General features: G+C 40.1%; 1 protein-coding gene across 1 annotated transcript in view; it reads left to right on the top strand.

Moving 5' to 3' along the window:
• Positions 1–3006, top strand: part of LOC122842958 (homeobox protein Meis1) — a 114188-nt gene extending 111182 nt beyond the window's left edge. Inside the window, exon 13 of the mRNA XM_044137292.1 lies at positions 293–3006. The gene's annotated coding sequence lies outside the window, so the exon portion shown is untranslated. The remainder of the gene's footprint in view (positions 1–292) is intronic.
• Positions 3007–19404: the final 16398 nt, after the last annotated feature.

Below are 19404 nucleotides of genomic sequence, written 5' to 3'. Positions count from 1 at the left end.
CATTTTGTCATGCTACAACAGAAAATAAATGTATTTCATTCTGATTTAGCATTGAGTGTTTCTCTGCCTGCTCCCCTTTACTCTAATACCCATTTTAAAAAATTCCCCATCTCCAGTTTCTTACGACCTTGTGGAAGCAGGGGCTTTGGTTGAATGAGAACTTTGTGATTTACACCCAAAACGCCATTTACACATAAACCTGAACACCTTCTGTCGTTTACAGTGCTCTCTGATGTGGCCAGTTTAAAGCAGATTATTGAGTATTGATCAGTTGAATATGCTCTCTCCTCAGAGCTGGAGGGGAATCGTGTGTCTCCCAGAGGCCCGTGGAGCTTAGGAACGGCACACCTCGACTTCCCGACGCCGGTAACCAACGAAAACAAGACTCCGGACTCAGCGACCGTTTCGTCTGGCTGACGCCCGTCACCTGGACGTCTTCCATGGCTGCCTCTAATCTTCCCACCAGAATCGAACTGAGCTGATCAAAATTCGGCCAAGTACAGGAAGACCTGACTCCTGAAAGAATACCGCATCTTCTTCTTCTTCTTGTTCTCTGGTTGGCACAAGACTTCAGTCCCTTTGCTGCTGCCCAGTCGCCCCACGCGGATTCCTCCATCAAAGTGATTGTGATTGACTCTTTTCGGGCGATTCGCCTGCACCTCCGGCGAATGTGGTGCCCGATTGATCTATTCTCGACTCTTGAGGGCAAATGTTAAGACTTCTTTTTAAGAGGAGCGCTCTACTCTTTGGGACGGAGGATGTGGACCAAAGAGAAGCCAATGTCTGTAAAGGACAGGAGGAGGTGCCCTTTAAAAAAAATAAAATAAAATACAGTGGATTGAGACCTGGATGGAGAGATGGCAAGAGTGATGAAATTAAAAAGTATAAAACTATATCAAGCCCTAGTTTGGGAAGTGAGTTGAGAAAAAAATATACTGTATACTGTTGTAAAATTACGCTGGACTCTCACAAGAACTGGGAAACTAAGTATTGTAAATGCTATTGTATTGTTCTGCATATTATGTTGTTTCTAATAGATTTTTTAAAAAAGGATGTGAACTTTTTTCTCTTTTTTTCCTGGTTTCTTTACAGATTCTCTTATCTGTGGGTGTGTGGGTGAGTGCGCGTGCTTGCGTGTGTGTGTGTGTGTGTGTGTGTGTGCATTCACCGTCCCCAACAAATCTGCCCTCTTCAACCTCCAGCTGCATTGAACCACGTTGCATTTTTATTTTTAAAACAAAGTAAAATCCGATGTCCGCACTTTCTCACAGCCTTTTGTGGAAGATCGGAAAGGTCCGCGATCCAGGCGTTGGTTTTGCTTGGATTCTTTTTTTTTTCTTTTTTCATTTGCCGCTCCTCACAGCTTCCTCGTGGACACAGAAGATGCAGATGTTTCCGTCAATTTGGCTGCACTTCTTTTGCCTCCAATCTATGCCACTTCCACTGGTCTCACGACCAGATGAACGAAGTTTTTCCCACCGTCCCGTTTTCTACTGCTTTCATTTTATATGTGTAGGATGGGGAGATCCTCTTAGTGTCGTCGTGGTTGATGGGGAAGTTGCGAGTATAACCCAGAAGACATGTTGGGTTTTTTTTTCTCCATCTGTATCCAACTGAACTTTTTTTCCAGGGTCTTATCGGTGCGTTTAACGTCACATGGCGGCACACTCGCTTTCGCACGCCCAATGGATTTTCTCCCTCTCATAATTCGATGCAGATGCTTTGGGAAAACAACATTTATGCCACGGCCCACTCTTGTTTTTTTTTTTTGTTTTTTTTGTTTTTTACTAGGATGGTATAATGCTGATCAACAGACAGGAGAGAATGTAAAAGTAACACTCTTAAAAACTGCTGGGTTAGAAACAGCCCAGTCCAGGTCATTTTGTTAACCCTTTCCTGGGTCCAACATTCGTCCATTCTAATACACACGTCTTCTAGCGTTCAGCAAAAATGTCTTAGTGGAGAAAAAATAACTATATGTGTATTTGGCTAAAGTGCATTCCAGCATTTTTGGCTTGCTGATTTTTTTTCTACTGGCTGTTTTGTGCTGAAAGTAAAAATTGTTGTATATAAAAGTCAGAAGAATCAAAACATCACCTACTATATATGAGACTATAACGTATATAGACTTAACAGTGCTTCAAAGTTCCTTATCTTCAAACATAAACCACTATTTGGGTTTAAAACAAGAGTATTACACTAAAGCTACTAAAGAGGGGATGAATAGAGTGACCAATTACCAGGATAATAAAGACTTAATATTTAAGCTAAAATGTATTATTTTCAGTTCACTAAACTGCAGTAAAAACTAAATGTCAAAAAAGTTTTGATCTTTAGACGTTTTACTGACAAACACTTGAATTTGGAAGTTATACTTAGTATACTTTACGACCAATTGTTTAGTTGAAGTTTAAGTCTTGCACTAGCTAGCACTAGCTACCTAGCATGTAAAAAGCTAATTTTGTTTTAAGTAAAAAAGAAAAAACTGGTTTTCTGGTGTGAACTAAAGTTCATAACTCAATTATTGTTCTCATTCAGCTACATTTTAACCATCTAACTTCTTTCCTTCATCCTGTTTGAAGAGGATTGTTGAAGTCCGACCAAGTCGATGTATTCAAAATGGCGGGTTGTTGAAGAACGATGAGGCTCCTTTTAGTCTCTTCACTCACCAAACTGCGTCCTGAGTTTTAACTAAATCTGCAGCTACAACTACCTAACATCTGTCCCAATGGCAGAGGGCTAAAATAAAAGCCCAGCAGTTTTTATGTGTGCTGCGTGTGTGGAACAGTATTGATGTGACTGGGAACATGTGTGTGTTGTAGAGAGTGGGTGTGTGAAAGTGTGTGTTATCAATGCTTCCACTATCCATTGCTTCAGACATGTATGACACACATCTTTTAAAATTCCTTTGAGGACAAAGTCATGAGTCGTGTGCTTTTGCTTTGAAGGGTATATGTGTACATGTGTGTTGTAAATAAATACTTTTCTTCAAATAACACAACTTAACTAGTCTCAGATTATATTATTACACAGACCCAGTGCCCTGTAAAAGTATTCCTACCCCACAAACCGCCAACGAGATTTACTGGGATATTATGATGCAGAGCCGCACAAAGTTTTACGTATCTGTGAAGATTAAGGAAATGATGCATGTTTTCTTTTATTATTTTTGTTACCATTTTTCCAAAAACAAAAAGCGGTTTGCGTTACGTGTTCACTCCCACTAAACTCAATACTTTCGAGAACGAGATTGTCCAAATTTTCTATCGATTTTCCCATGCAGGGTAGCTCAAGCCGAGTCAGACATGATAGAGAGAATCACTGAACATCAATTTTCACGTGTTGCCGTGGATACTGAAATGGATTTGACTGGGCCAATCTAACACAAGTAACATGCTTTGTTTGAATGCATCCAACTGTAACTGGCTGGTTATGATAAAGCATGATGCTGCCACCACCATGTGTCATGATAGTGACACTGGTGCACAGTGCTACTTTTCTGTCACACATGACATGTGTCCCCTATGTGACTTTTGGCAAACTGCAACACAAGACTTATAACTGTGAATAGGTCGGAACACAAATGTTTTTTGTTTTGTTTTGGGGTTTTTTTAAAAGAGGAAAAAAAAAACATGTATTATTGCCCATTACTAAATAATAACTGATCCTCATAACCCCCCCCAACAAAAACACACCAGCTAGTGGCTGGCAACGATCTGAGCGAGTTGAAATTCTCCGATCAAAGTTTCTGACAAACTGTAACATGTTATTAGAGGCTTTCGCTGCTCCGAGGCAGAAATCAACCATAAACCGTGTTTACATTGAAGAAAGCAGAGGGGACATGGACTTTGAGTCGGCCTGTATCTCCCACTGCTGCCGGAAAATGTGCAGCTAATGCATGAGTTCTGCTGTAATTTCCTCGCGCACACATGCAGAGAGGTTGTGTGCGCGCACGCGCACGAGAGCCGACTCCTTTTTTTCCTATAAGTAATTTAGCTAAAATTGTTGCAAACGCGTAAAAAGTAAAAATAAAAATAAATATTGGAGATTAGTTCTCCCTCATGCCGTGTTGCTCGCAGTCCGAGCAGCGCTCCGGAAGCCGGGGTTTGACTGCGGGATTACACCGCGCTTCTGAGAAGGGAGGAGCGCGAGCCCGAGCCGAGAGAGAGAGAGAGATAGAGCACGCGCGAGATTAAACATTTGGAAGAGCAGCCCTTAAAAGTCTTTTCCCCTTTTTCTCTTTCTTTTTTGGTGAACAACAGAGAGCCTGTTTCATCCGCAACAATATGCGCGTATAAATCAGCTCCCTCCGTTTCTGTCTCTCCTCCGAGCAACTATTGTGTTTGTACCGCTTTTATCGGGCTGAATGCTATTTACACTAAGGAAGAAGAAAGAAAAGAAAGAAAGAAAAAAACAGGAGACACTTTCCAGTCTAAAAAAAAGATACAAAAAAAACAAAACAAACGGCGACGTTTTAATTGCCTCGCGTCTCTCCGGCATGGCTGGCAGATCCGAGGCTGTGAAATGTGAATTCCTGAGCCTGTGGCCGCTGGGAGCGGTGGAGACGTGGAGCAGAAAGCCCATGCATGACTGCCCTCTTTAGGGAGGCCGGGTAACTGTCCGAGCGTATGGAGGCTTGGAAAGCTTTGGAGACGGCGCAAAATGCAACCACGTCTCCTTTTACGCACGGATCTCCAAGGCGCACAGAAACACTGCGGTCAGTATTTTGTTGTCGCTGTTAAGAGCTGAAGAGCTGCAGTGAGTCACAATATTTACAAAAGCAAATAAAAATAATCAAAAAAACGTTGTTGTTTTTTTTTTTTTTACTGCCTTAAAAGTAGAACTAAGAGTAATTGATTTTTTACATTTTAATCTAATTTGTTTCTAGTGTAAAAACTGAATAATTTTAATTTGATTTGCGTTATATTCATCAGTGTACGGCTTTAAAAAAAAAATTTAATCAGGAAAATAAAATTATTAAGTGATTCTGTTATTACTTTGGTGTTTAACTAAGCTTTGATTAAAGAATCAAGGCTCGTTAAAAATAATAATAAATCTAAATTTAAAATGTACTGTCTGTGTTTTTAATAAATATGAAAACCTTCACATTATTCCTCACTGTTTGCCCTGGGGGAATAAAAATTTTTTTTTCCCACGTAGCTGACCTACATTCCAACTGTCTTCAACATTTTTAACCCGTTTTTTTTATTGTTTTTTTCTTTTTATTTTTTTCAGGCTTTTATCAAGACAAAACATAGAACATTGTAGTTTGTCGCAGTGATTGCAGGCTTCGGCTGTCCTCTTTAAACACGCTGACCGCGGGGTGAACCATCAGGTATAATGAATGGAGCAGAAACGTGTTCCAGAGCAGTGGAGGTGTCCGCACAGGCCTGTCTTCCTCCCACAAGGCACATATGTTTGCGCGTTTGTGGCTCAGTGAGGGAAACCCAGACAAGGAGGCTGTGCGTTTCGTATGAGACGGCTAAAAATCTCGGTGAGTGTTCAAGCGGAGGAGCTTTCAGTTGAAAAACAAAGCAGAAAACACGGAGTTGAGTATGCCGAAGTGACCACTATTGTTTGTTAAATGTGTTTTCACTTATTGCTGGTTTTGTAATCTCTTGGTGAAGTTGCATCTGTAAAATCTGATTCCCGCCCCCCTCCCCCATGCATTTAGTTTATTTATCTCACTTTTAAAGCGGTGTGAAGGAGTATTAATTCAGGTCGCCAGAAAATGTATTTATAGACCTTGAGACGTATTTAAGTCCTGCACCCTCTTCTGTCTTTTCCGTCGATAATTTTGGCTTTAAAAACTGCTGGGTTTTGAAAATGTAAAGACGTCACTGCATATAATATTGGACGTGAGAACAAAATATTCGAAAAACGGGTCAGCCACGCTAAATGTACAGGCCATCAAATTTCTATATTGAAATATAGATATATATATATATATATATATATATATATATATATATATATATATATATATATATATATATATATATATATATATATATATATTACAAATTGCTATTTTAGATAGCCATATTAAATACTTAAAAAACACTTGGATAATAGCTAAATTCTCTTTAATAATAATTTGGAGTAAGTCCACCAGTATGTTGTGTTTGTATGGTGAAGTACACAAAGTCGTGAAAGTTAAGAACTGTCATAAGACTGCAACCAGTTAGCAAAACACAAAACACTGTAAAATAAATTTTTGGAGAATGTAAAATTTCAGAAATTAAATTGACTTAAAATACACCCAAGTATTTTGGTTTGTTAAATATTGAAACATTAACTAAGTTTCTCAAGTAACAAATCCCACCTAAACACACTGATGGGAATATAACTCAAGATGTTGGTTGGGTCAGCAGTGACACGTTTAAAAGGGCTGGACTATAAATGACATCTTGGTGGCCACAGAAAGACTTGCTGAGTCCGAGCAGGAATTTAAGTTTGTATCAGGTGTAGCTAGTTTAGCTAATTTGGCTAGTTAGAGATACAGTCACACTTGCTAGCAAGCTAAGCTTTTTAGTTCTGATGTAGCCATTGCTAATAAATGGTGTGCTTTAAAAGGCAAAATTATTACATTAGATTTTTAATGTTTAGAACTATTTTAGTAGTATTTTATTCTTTACCTGGTTTAGCGATGGAGCAAATTTCCTAGCAAGCTAGGCTTCATAACCTCAAAGCAGCTACTGCTAATTAACAGTGTTGGTAGATGTTAGGTGAAAGGTTTTTGTGTCTTTCTTTTGATACATTTTAAATGTTTACCCTTTTGACATTATCTACTTTACTCGCCACTCTTTCATTATGTTTTGTTTTTTAGCTCTGAATCGACACGACAATTTGTAAGGTTAGGTAAACATAAATGGCCTAATGTGAGCTGTTGTGTCAAAGATTTAAGTCCATTTAAAACAGAAAAGCAAACGCCGCATTCTTTTAATTTATTTATTTTGAGTAAAATTAAATCAAAAGCCTATTTGAATTCATCCAATTTAGTTAGGGTCCCTTTTGTATGTTTAAATATACACAATCTCTACTCAGGATTGTTGATTAAGTTCCAATTTGTTGCTACAATTTTTCATTTTTTATCAGGTAATTCAGAAAACAACTGGATCTATCAAAAACATAGAGCTCAGATAGTTTTTTTTTTATTGTCAACATTCTCCCACTTTATGAAATCAGTTTGAAGCAGAATCCAGATGAAAGGCTGGCCTGTGAACACCTCAGAGGACAGACTTTCTAGAACCTCCTCTTTGGAACGTCGCGTGGCAGCTGGTTCTGAAACAAAAGGAGGCACAAAAAAAAAAAAGAAAGAAAAGAAAAGAAAAAAACCCTCCAACAATCTGTTGGTGGAGGAAAAAGAGAGCCGGGGAGCAAAAAGAATCGAGAAGGACTGTTGAGGGCCATTTTGGATGTCATCTGTCTCCTTGGCGACAGGGCCCCGGCCCTCAAAAGCCCCTTGGGCGCGCGGATTGTTTGAGAGGAGCCCGCTATTTTCTGCAGCATCATTTATCACTGTCACCACATAATGATTCCCCTCGCAGCTCCTTATTGATGTTTGTAATTGCATTATCTCATAAGGGGAGGGGGGGATGATCAATGGAGCCGAGAGGAGCACAGAGGGGTCAGGAGATGCCGGATTGCTGTTTGTCCATTTAATGCAAGCAGGCTCTCATTATCTGCAACCTCTCCAGCCTGCACTGCTCTCCTCTGAGGTTTTTTTTTTTTTTTTTCTGCTGTGATGAGAGGAAGAAGCGGATGGAAAAAAGGGAGGCAAACAGTTGTTTTGATTTGTTTAACCCCTGCACATCGCCGATAAACAATAGAATTGTTGAGAAAATCCAGGTAAAGGGAAGAATTACTGCTGTGAACGCGAGGAGACGAGGCTAAAGTAGCTTTAGAGTTCTCTTCGTCGGACGTTTCTCCACATTTTGTGATAATTACAGCCACGGCTCGTCACGTCTGAGAGTTCAGATGGACCACAGGCCGGCTGAGGGAAGCTGAGGACGGAGGAGTCTGACTCACAAGTCGGACTCAGTTGTCTTTAAGCAGAACACGTTCGTTTGGAACGGAAAACGTTCTGAGGTTCAAGACGTGCTGACCGAACAGCTGCTAAAGAAACTGGATGGTTACACTTAATGCTTCTCACCACACTGTCTGTTGTCAAAAAACTAATTAAAAATCGGTTTTTAATTAACTGATTTGTTAATTAAAAAGGAAAAAGAAAAAACAAAACAATTATTTGGAGTTAGTTTTTGCAAAAACATTTTTGATTTGACCAGTTTTCACTAAAGCCCATACATGAAAGCATCTAATTTTGCTTCATCGTCTAATGATTTCTGCTTTAGAAGAAACGTTTTGGATCATTTAAAGTGTGCAGCCGAATCCCGATATGCAGAGAGATTGTTAGAATCCTAGTTCCTGTGACCTGACAGTCTGGTATCCACTCAGCCTGGCCTGTTTTGTAGCCATGAGGAGCTATGTGTCATTTTAATGAGTCACAGTATTTATTTTTTATGTTGTTTTCGTTTCAAAAGCTGACACAAAATCAGCTATGATAAAGTAACACACTTTAAGAAACTTTCATTTGAGTCAGTTTTTCACCATGAAAGCTAAAGCTATGCAGCAGTTAGCTTTACATTGATTTCAGTTAGAAAAAAACATTTTTCCCCATTTCAACAAGTCGACAACATGTGTTTGAAATTTTAGCAACATAAATATGTCAGAAACTTATGACATTTTGTGTATATATATGTATAAATATATATAGATATATGTTGTTGTTTTTTTTTTTCAAAATCCCAATCTGTCGTTTCTGGGAGACATTACTAAGTCCCGTCACTATAAATCAACCAATCACTGATCTCCACTGACCTACCAACAGCTCTTTATTTCACATTCTGCACTTCAGCTGCCAACACTAAAAAATAAACAGCAATTTACTCAGTTGAACAAACTTGTAAAATCCCGTTTTGATAAATAAAAATAGCATTTATTGCCTAATAACTAAAATATAGTTTTTCCAACGCAGACATGCGCAGAATATATAGTCGCAAAAATAACCAAAATATCAGCTTTAATGCGGACAATGACGCATGACGTCCACTTTAATGGACAGACGATTAACTACAATTTCTCCAACAAAATATTAATATTGAGGCATTTAAAAAAAAATTCTAAATCAGTTATTTCCATCTTTTACCTGATAAAGTGTCACTTATTGTAAATTAGCACCAATTTTTATACAGTAAAACTTCATTATTAGCTCTAGGAACCACTCCATCACCTGCTCGTTTATGACTAATTACTTTTTGCTACAGATGACTGTTTCAGACTCTGGCTTTGGGTTGATGCGCGTCATGGCGACGGGCGTACTGGCGCGCGCAATGCACGCAGCGTCCCCGTGGGCGCGCAATGCACGCAGCGTCCCTGTGGGCGCGCGGTGTGCTTTCTCCGCTCCACAACTTATAACCAGACACTTCCGGCGGCTTGGAGGAGCTCGTTTCCTGGCTCAGGTGCAGCAGCTCCCCTGCAGCTTGGTCGGCGCTCCTGCTGCGGCTGAGGGAAACGCGGCTGGCAGGCGCGAGCTTCCCAGCGGAGGAACAGCAAAAACCACGGCTGGTTTCAGAACCAGAGATGTTTCTGTCAACGCCTTCCTCAAGTTCCACCTCTCCCCTCATCTCCCCCCAAGGTGACCTTGGCGGCGCCCAGGCAGGACAGAGGAGCCAAAAGATCACAGAGGAGGAGAAGGAGGAGGGCAGGGGGAAGATTTACTCAGCTGCACACAGGATCACCTGGTGGGTCCGTGGATCCAAAAATAGAGACCCTCACCTTCTGGAATCCGCGAACTGGAGCCAATCTCACAAAGAATACGACATAAAGTGTTCTAAGTAAATCTGAACAAAGATTGTCTATTCGTTTTAAAGATTTATTGTTGGGCAACTTTAAGAAAGTAACCTTTAACAAAGGTTCGAATCCTAGAGAAAGGCATAAAGTGCCTTTCTCTAGGCACGGGAAACAAGGTGTAAAAGAACCTTATAAATGAAAATAAATAAAAAAAATACACAAATAACCAAATAAATAAAAAATATTAAAGTAAAAAGGTTGTCGCTCAATTTTATTATTTCAGTAACGTTTAAAAAGGTAACAATTTAAGCAAACGTGAAAAAAATTACATTTAAAAACGACATGATTAGCATTTATTTCCGTGTTGTTAAATATCAGTAGCTACTAGCCGTCCTCAGACGCGGCCCTGGGCGGCTGTGGGTCGGGTCTGGCCTCTGAAGGTAAACAGAAAACCGGCAGGTCCAGACAGGACAGCGGGCCGGAACTCCAGCCTGAAACCTCCAGCTAAAGTGTAGCCTGCTGCTGGCTCTCCGCCATCTTTTACATTAGCGCACTGTTTGAGCTCATACAGCTCCCGCTTTCTTCCATCCAATCTGCGTAGAATCTGAAAATGCGTCGCGGCAGTCGGGGCTGCGCGTCGTTTCTCGCTGTTTTCTAACGTTTCTGAGCGATGTGCCTATATATGTCCTGTCTTTATTGGATTATATTTAGCTTCAGCAGAGCTAGTGTTGGTTTTGCAAAGTTGCTCTAAGTGGAAACCAGTGTGCAGACATCTCTCCCTCCCTCTTCCTCTGCCTGTCTCTCTCTGGTAATTGGTTGCCGTGAATCTGCCACCCGTCTCACATATTCATCAGGCTCACATTCAGTGATGAGGAAAGAAAAAAATGTCAGCTCCGCTCGCTCTCACCCTGTCAGCCCTCCAAACCGTGAAAACGTGCGTCTTGATCGCTGTTGCTGCTTTTGTTTTGCATCATTTTTTTTCTTACTTCCTTCTCTTCTCGCCTGCTGCAAGTTGCAGAACTCCTAAAGTGTTAGTTTTGAGTTTGTTGCGGAAGGCAGAACAGCCGCTTCAGGCTGAGAGCAGCTCTGACCCCGTCATTTTAAGTGCCAAACCCGGTTCGGGTTTAATTTGTCAAGGTTGGCAAATTATTGCGTCTAACTGATACGTTTGGTGAGAACACGCAGGGAAGAGGTTACAGTGGATCCGCTCTCTTTACACTTTTCTCTAATTAAGGAAAAGTTTGTTTACTGGAGGAGTTTTATGAGGTTCAGAGTCACACTGAAGTTGACAGATTTACTCGAAGTTGTTTTTTTTCTAACAGTATTTACCAAAAAAAAAAGAAAAGAAAAAGAAGAAATCTGCTTTCTCTCTTCTGATTGTTTTTTAATTTTATACACTGATGTGGCTGTGAACAGACTTCAGCAGTAAACAAGCGCTTCTGTCTGCGTAGTAAATTGCACAGATTTCTATCATTTTGGGGCTTTTTTTGTTTTTGCAGAAGCATTAATTTTCTCCTATCCAGTAGTGACCAGCCTGCCAAAATTACTCTAAGATAACTGTCTTCTGTTTTTTTCTGAAAGACCATTTTGCCAGTAGTGATGCCTGCTGCACTAAAAGACAATAAGTATTAAAATTTGTAACCAAAAAGCAGCAATAAAAACTTGATTTTTAGCCTGCAGTTCCTCTCGATAGCTAGATTTAAGTTGAGGTAAGTTTGTCTGTCTGTCCGAACATCCACAAACATAACCCAACTGCAAAAATGGACAAACATATTGAAGAGAAAAGAACTGAAGGGCAATATTGTCTATCTGTCTCGCTAACTGTATAGCTAGCTTTCTGTTTGTCTATCCAGACAAATATCTGTCTGTCTGTCTGTCTGTCTGCCTGACGTTGAGCTGTACATGAAATATTTTATAGAAATATTCCATGTTTATTACAAAAGCTAATTTGCCATGATTGTCCCTAGTTGGGTTTTTAGTTGCCCAAGACAAAGATTACACAAAGTTTAAAATAAAACTACAAATCTAAATGTATCAGTCAGGAGAAGGGTACAAAACGGTTCACAGAAGAGGTTGACCGCACTCGGTTTGGGCTGTACAGTCTCCTGTATATCCAAGACAGAAACGTTTCATTCTGTTTCTTAATGTGACAAAACTGTATTTGTGTTTTGTGGCCAGATGGGTCCCAAAATGTTCTCACAATGAAACACAGAGGTGGCAGCGTCATGTTGGGATCACTTTTCTTCAGCTAGAGCTGGGGGCTTTTTTTTTTTAAGTCAAAGTGGATGAAATTATGAATAACAAACAAAAATTAAAGTGTTGTTTTTTTCAGCACCACAGTGGCAGAGATTCAAATTCTTATAATACCTTCAGTTTAGTTAAATTGAAGCTTTACAACGGCCTAGCCAAAGTTCAGAACTGTAGCTGACACCCAACATTTTCAAATTATTTACAGTCATTTCATTTTTACCTGAAATCTGATGAGGGTTGTGTTCACTTTTCAAAGGCTCCCTATGTTTAGTTTGACACATATCAGATTCATTTTGTCCTGAAGTGACCAATCTGAAGGTCACTGGACTCCACCAAACCACAGGCTGGGTGACTCGGCCCTACAGACCACGCAGGTGTGACGTCACATCAACTTCTCATCCCAGAGCCACAGCTCCAGCTCTGCAGGCACAGTTTTTCCAACAAATGTTTTAGTGCTAGAAAGCAGTGTTTTTTTGTTTTGTTTTGTTTTCTGTGGCTGTATCGTAATTGATTTACTTTAAAACTCCAATGAAACACTTTGTTCACATCACACAAAGTCCCATGATCAACAACAGGAAGTTGCCACTGACGAAAACCACAAAGAACAAGATGACAGAAAGAAGATTGGTGACGATGGCGTGGCATCATTTCTAATGACTTATTGTGTGCAATTTGAATTGTTTCTTATTTAATGGAAATATCACTATTGCAAAATTGTGTTGTTTTTTTTACATTAGTGGAATATCGACAAAGGTTTACCCAGATTTGTAAGGGAAATGCAGCCACTGTTCAGCAACAAAAGAATTGGTTATTTTAACTACTGTACTTGCAAGTTTAAACTTTTTTAAAATTCCCTTTATGCTATTATTTAATGCACCTCTGTATCCAAATGCAGAGGTTTAGATTAGTTTATATTATATCAATATTTTGCACAGAAAACACACACACACACACACACACACACACATATATATATATATATATATATATATATATATATATATATATATATATATATATATATATATATATATATATATGGCAGTAATACTGAAATTCATCATTCTAGGAAGTATTTATTTATGTACAAAAACAAACCCAGTTGAAACTGACATCCAATCATTTTACTCACAAAGTCCATTTTACTTTCATGTACATAAACACACATGTACATCTTCAAGATCAAATAATCACTGAGCTGTTTAATCACAGGCGTTTGTTGAGCTCATTATTGCTTTCCTTGTCTTCTCTCGAAACTCTGGAGCATTGGCACAATTTACTAAGCCAAATCCGGCAAACCTGATGCTGGAGCGGCTGGAAGGCGATTCCAGGGTTGTGAACGCTCATGTCGTCTAACTCAGCGGAGGCCCTTGCTCAACACATCCCGATTTATGGAGCATGGACGGTTTATAAGCAGCAATGCACTCCGTCCGGACAGGCGGGCGAACGGAGAGCGAGGAGGATGGCTTCCATGCGGGAAGCTGTGTTTTGGAATAATATGTAGCCTGACAGAGATGTTTCTCCTGCGATGTGAAACAGCAGGGAGCATCGACGGCCACTTACCTCTCCAACCAAATACGAAGGCAAACTTCTGTGCTGCCATTTTCTTTTTTTTCACTTGTCAACTTTGCATGAAGAGTTCTCGAAATCTCTGTCAAGTTTCCCAAATCTTTGAGGGAATCTTCACTCTGATTTTACAAAAAACAACTAGATTATTCAAAATGCAGTCGCATATCTAGATTTAAAACTTTAAATAGCCAACCCCAACTCAGTACTTCTGACACTAATATGTATTTTCCTAGAGGAAACTGTTTTCCTCTTGATTCATCTATAAGATGTTAAACTGCTTATTTAAAAATAAATAAACAAATAACTTGAGGAAAGATATGCAATCTTTTCCAGACTGTATTAAAATTTACTTCTACTAATGCAAGTTAGTGTAATATAACAATGTAATACACATCTGACCTACTTAGACATAAATAAATATCAGGAAAACATGCATTCCCTGTATATTTTTCTAGACCAAATTTACATAAAATTATGAAAAGATTTGCTTGGTGTGACCCCCAAATTCTCCGATACCTCAAAGTTAAGCTCCCCAGAAGTTAGCTCAACTTTTGATTTGTAAATTGAAGTTCATGTATAATTTTCCTCCCAGTAGTGCTGCTCTATTTTGTGGTGATCTCAACATAACGCCTTACTTTCGTTAAAGGCTTTAAAAAACTGGCTTTGTGGAAGAATGTCACCTCCGCGACGTATTAAGTGACACAAACGGAAAGTGATTCCTAAAACCAAACAACAGAGGGGTTCTTTTTGTGTGTGTGCATGTGTGTGTGCGTGTGTGTGTGTGTGCGTGTCATGTACAACCATCACACTCTCCGACACTGACAACCGCAACAAGCTCAACATGAGCCCCACCTCAGGAGACAATGCCTGTTTGAGGGACGAAAGAAGAGCAGGAACAAAAGCAGTGACATGATGGAAAGCTAAAACTTAGGTCACCAGACTGACATCTGCTGAGGCGTTGGTGTCACGCAGATAGCTTGTTATGCTAATGTGGGGGACGCCGCACCCGTGAGACACTGACCAGTCACACCGGCTCGCTATCTTGACAAATCTGAAGATGTCATTGATCACACACCGTTCCGTTCAACCATCATTGGCTCTTTAAGTGATCCTTAGCAGGAAAGAGACAAATATAAGGTTATTTTATGTGTTGTGTAGCTTTGAAGCTTCTTAACGTCAAAGAGAGTTGTAACTAAAATCCTACGGATTAACGTTTGAGTCATATGCTTTCATCGGGGGTACATGCTAATGTTATAGAAGCAATTCATCGCCCATCTGATAAAAGTTTTGATTCATCGAACGAACACATGCTTGCTCTTCCACCCCCACTCCCTCTGAAACACACGCACAGCAGGTCGGCAGGTTTCTCGTGAAAAGCTGTTAGCCGTGCAGAAGCGACCAAAGACACATCTTTTGTTGGGCCCCATGATGGATGACGCAGCGGTACGCTGGCGCTCGCCGACAACAGATAAGCAGGGTCATCACCTTCGCATGGAACGCTAATGAGCCAAAAACTGTTTAAATGTAAATAAAAAGCACTCATGTGCAGAGGAAAGGCATCATCCGTAGCTTAAGGCGCTTGTTTGCTGAATGAAAACTGGTTTTTAAAAGAAACGCTTTTTAAAATGTTTCTTTTGTCGATATGCGACACATATCTGGATTTTTCGCCTGATCAGCCCAACTCTGAACTTTTCACCGCCCCGCCCCCCCAAAAAAATCCGATCTGTGCCATTTCCACATGTGGATCCAATTTGGATCCAATACATTTCAAAGAACGGTCGTGTCGCATTTTACCGACTTTCAGGTCGTTGATGTGAGACGCGTGATAATTCTGCATCGAAAAAAGCCACCGCTATTAGTTGTGCTTTGTTTCTATTAGCTTCCCTCGTCTCGTTATGATCTTGTGACAACATGGTTTATTGCTGAATAAACTTTCAAATCGATCCATGAACAGCTAGATCTATTATAACTTTCATAAACAGAGCCGGTTGCTTTGGGGACGTAAGCCGTTCACACAGAAGTCTCATTGTGGTCGGGTTTGATCAGCAGTCTGAACAAACATTGGACAACTGCATTCACTGTGTGAATGCAGCCTGTGTTTAGTTTTGGTGACTTTATGTGAATATCATCCAGGGTTTGAACTTCTGCTTCCAGGTTACATGACTTCAAATCGAATCTGCGTAGTTTGATTGTAATCAATGGTTAATAAAGCTAACATTATTACCTTTTCTTTCTGATGCTTGGCTTGAACCGTACCACATCTACACTGGATACCTTAAAGAAGAGAGCTGCTGCCGTATGATTGGTCGAATCAATATCCAGGTTATTCAGGATGGCAAAACGTTTCTGTCAAACTAGGCAACAGATTGTACTGTAATGTTTCTTCTTTTGGAAAAAAAACACATCTGTTTGCCACATTACAGCACTCCGTGTACTCTCCTATCCTATTCCAAAGCACCGCTCCGTCTGTTTACTTTACTTTAAACGCCATCAGACACACAGCCCAATGATGCTGGATTTTCCTCACAATAGTCCAAAGGACAAAACGCCACAAAGGGCCGAGAGATTGTGAAGTTTTCCTGAGAAATGTTCGGCAGCGGCGCAATGGAAGTCAGGCAGACAGACAGAGCGGTGCGCGTGATGAATGAGCGGTGTTCTGCCAGCAGCTGGCGAAGATCCGCTAGATTTCCAGTCTTATTGATGTTTGCTTGTTTATCTTCGAACAGCAAAAGTCATAATTGCCATTAAAGTTTTAAAACAGTAAATAAACTTAATTCATTCTTTTTAGGCAAACGAGAAAAATATTCCTTCTGTCTACATAAATATTCCCTGAAGTATGGATGGAGGGACATTTGTCTAAAAAAAGTCATTTCAATGAAAAAAATGTGATCAAAATTGTTAGGATTGGAATTCAATATTTTATTTTTATATAAAAGTTTGTCTATTTTTAATCAAATCACTTATTCTTTGTCGCAGAGAGAAACCTTGCAAAACAGAAACTTTGATTTGCACATGTCAGAAAACTTCTGGTTTCGATGCTCCGTCTTTTTAATTTAAGTCAGAGTTTTGAGAGATAAGTCCAAATCACTCGTAGGCGGGGCCTAAAGAGGAAAAACTCTAAGATGAGACCCTATTGGTTGGGGCTGACTTAAGATACTTATCCCTTCCACCTCTCTCGCAAAGTCAGAACTCCCTCCTAACTCCCCCACTCAGCTCCTTCAGACTAGCCAGCAGCAATTAGCAAATACCTGGTGGAACTGCACATCTGCTCAGCTCATTATATGAGCTACTTCTCACTGCAACGCTGGTAAAACGTTGTTAAATGTTGTGATGACTTCCTGGAGGCAGTGTTTAAAAAGAGAAAAGTTTTAAAAGAAACGGAGGCCCAATTTCAAGTTATTAAATTACAAAGTCAAATTTCTTTTAAGTCATGCAGCTTTTTTACAACAACTGAGGGTAACATTTTAAGTAAATATATGCTACCCTCACATATATTAAGTAAATATGTTACCCTCAGTTGTTATAAACATTCTGTATGACTTATTGTGCTATAAAATGGGGTACTGCCCCTTTAATACGTCTGAATTCAGGAGGGTTCAGGTGAAGAGTTCAAGAATGTGGAGGCTAGTCGAGACCTCTTGGTCACACCATGCATTTTCAATTGTTATCACACTAGTGGACGACCTCACTATTATTTTTAAGCCTCTCACTGAATGATCAGATCTTATATTGTAAAGAGGAAAACCATCTGCAAATTCTTCAAATGTCCCTGAAATGTGAGCAAGACTGATAAAACCTGGTTACAACTGGGCATTCCAACAGGACACTGAGGCCAAAGAAATCCACAATGTTTCTGGACCTGATGAAGGCCCTTACCTGAACTCTACAAATGAAGGACGTCAAAGCTGAGTGCATGTCTGGAAACCAGCCACATCATATCAACTCCACAGTTTCTGCTAAAGGAACTTTTACAGGAATCCAAGTCCAAATCACGAGAAAGTGTTTTCACCTCAGAGGTTGAAATGTTGATCATCCATCCATTTTCTGTTCACCCTTGTCCTTTATGGGGTAGGGAGGGTTGTTGGTGTTTATCTCCAGCTACGTTCCGGGCGAGAGGCGGGGTTCACCCTGGACAGGTCACCAGTCTGTCGCAGATGTTGATCATCAAACAATTTTAAAATCAACAGAAATGACTTTGAAAAAAAAAATAATGTAATTTTGAACTGAGAGAAAACCCCTCAAAAAATGTAAGCCTACTTTGCCCAAGCTGAAAATACTTTTTCACATCACTGTAGTTGGATAAGAAAAAAACAACTTAAAATCAATTTAAACTTGAGAACCGAAGTTTTATTCATTGAGGTTGTGAGACCCAAATCAACAGGAAATGAATGCTGACAATTAGTGTATGTGAACCTCTGAACCCACACTGTATCTGTAAGAACGTCTCAGTAGGTTGTGAAGGTCTCGGTTTACCACAGATCTACTGTCTGCTGGCAAAAGACAGTTTGCTCATACAGAGCAATGAAACACTGTAAATGTCAGTCTCTTCACATTCTGTGTGGGTTTCTGTTCTGTTCTGACCCGTGTCTGAACTCTTGCCAGTACTTTCTCCCAGTTGAGGTATTACATTTCAACTGGATACTGGTGTCCGTCTGCCATCTTTGTAAATTATAATCACAAAGCAAATAAGCAACAGTAAATAACGATGCTGAATACAGTTTCACATGGGTTCATAAAACAAACACAAAGTAAACTTACTGCGACCAGAGAACAACGTTTCTTCCTGTTTTATTAACCGATCAAACTGTCAGACCAACTGTGACAAATACTCCACATTTTTCTCTCGCTATTGTTCTCCCCTCTCGCCGAAGACCTTGGCCTTCGTCGCACATGGCGTAACGGCGGTCGCGGATTGTGGCCTGGCGTTTAGACCGCGCTGCAGCCGCAGTGGATGTTTATGTCTACCAATCAAACACAAAGTGTGTGTGTTATATGGCATTATGGACGGAGAGGCTCGTTTAAACACAGAGGTGGAGGGATCTATGGTCTGTTGGCCAACGGTTCTGAAAAGAACAAAGAGTGTCTGATGGAGATGTGGAAAGATTACACATATGATCGATGAAAACACAGGTTAGAGAAATAAAAATGTATTTCCCAATAAGTCATACAAATAGTGCTAAGAATATACCTGAGAGCATTGCTTTTAGTTGGATTTTTTGACTGAAGCGACATTCTAACAACTATCTGTTTATGGAAATATACATCCAATGTAGCTGAAAGCTGCTTAACGTCACTAAGAGTTTGCTCACCTGATCCTGAGCTTCTACTCAGACAAGACAAAAATGATTAGCCATCTCCTCAGGAGGAGATCCTCATGCTGCTTTGACCTGGTCTCTTCCATGTGAAGAGCAAACACTCACTTAAGCCCGTCTGGATCCAGAAACTTGACATCAGTTTGTCCCAGTAGGGGGAAGGGCCCCTGGCCAGCTTCCCAAACCTCTTCACGCCTCTCTGCCAGAATGCCCGTCTTTTTGTTTCTAACTCCCCTAAAAACATCTGGAAAAGCCTGATAAGACACTCCGCTCCCCTCCAGACGGGACACAGAGATGTGGTATCAGTACTGCTTATAGTAACTGGCAAAAGTATCGATACCCCTTCGGTTCTATGTGAAAAGCCAACAGAAGAATGCAACTAAAAATGAGAGGGTAGTGATGCGTTTCCATTCAGTCCCCG

The sequence above is a fragment of the Gambusia affinis genome, linkage group LG13, assembly GCF_019740435.1.
Source record: "Gambusia affinis linkage group LG13, SWU_Gaff_1.0, whole genome shotgun sequence".
NCBI classification, from domain to species: Eukaryota; Metazoa; Chordata; class Actinopteri; order Cyprinodontiformes; family Poeciliidae; genus Gambusia; species Gambusia affinis.
The sequence above is the reverse complement of the archived record's forward strand: the minus strand, read 5'-3'. Positions and strand labels throughout refer to the sequence as shown.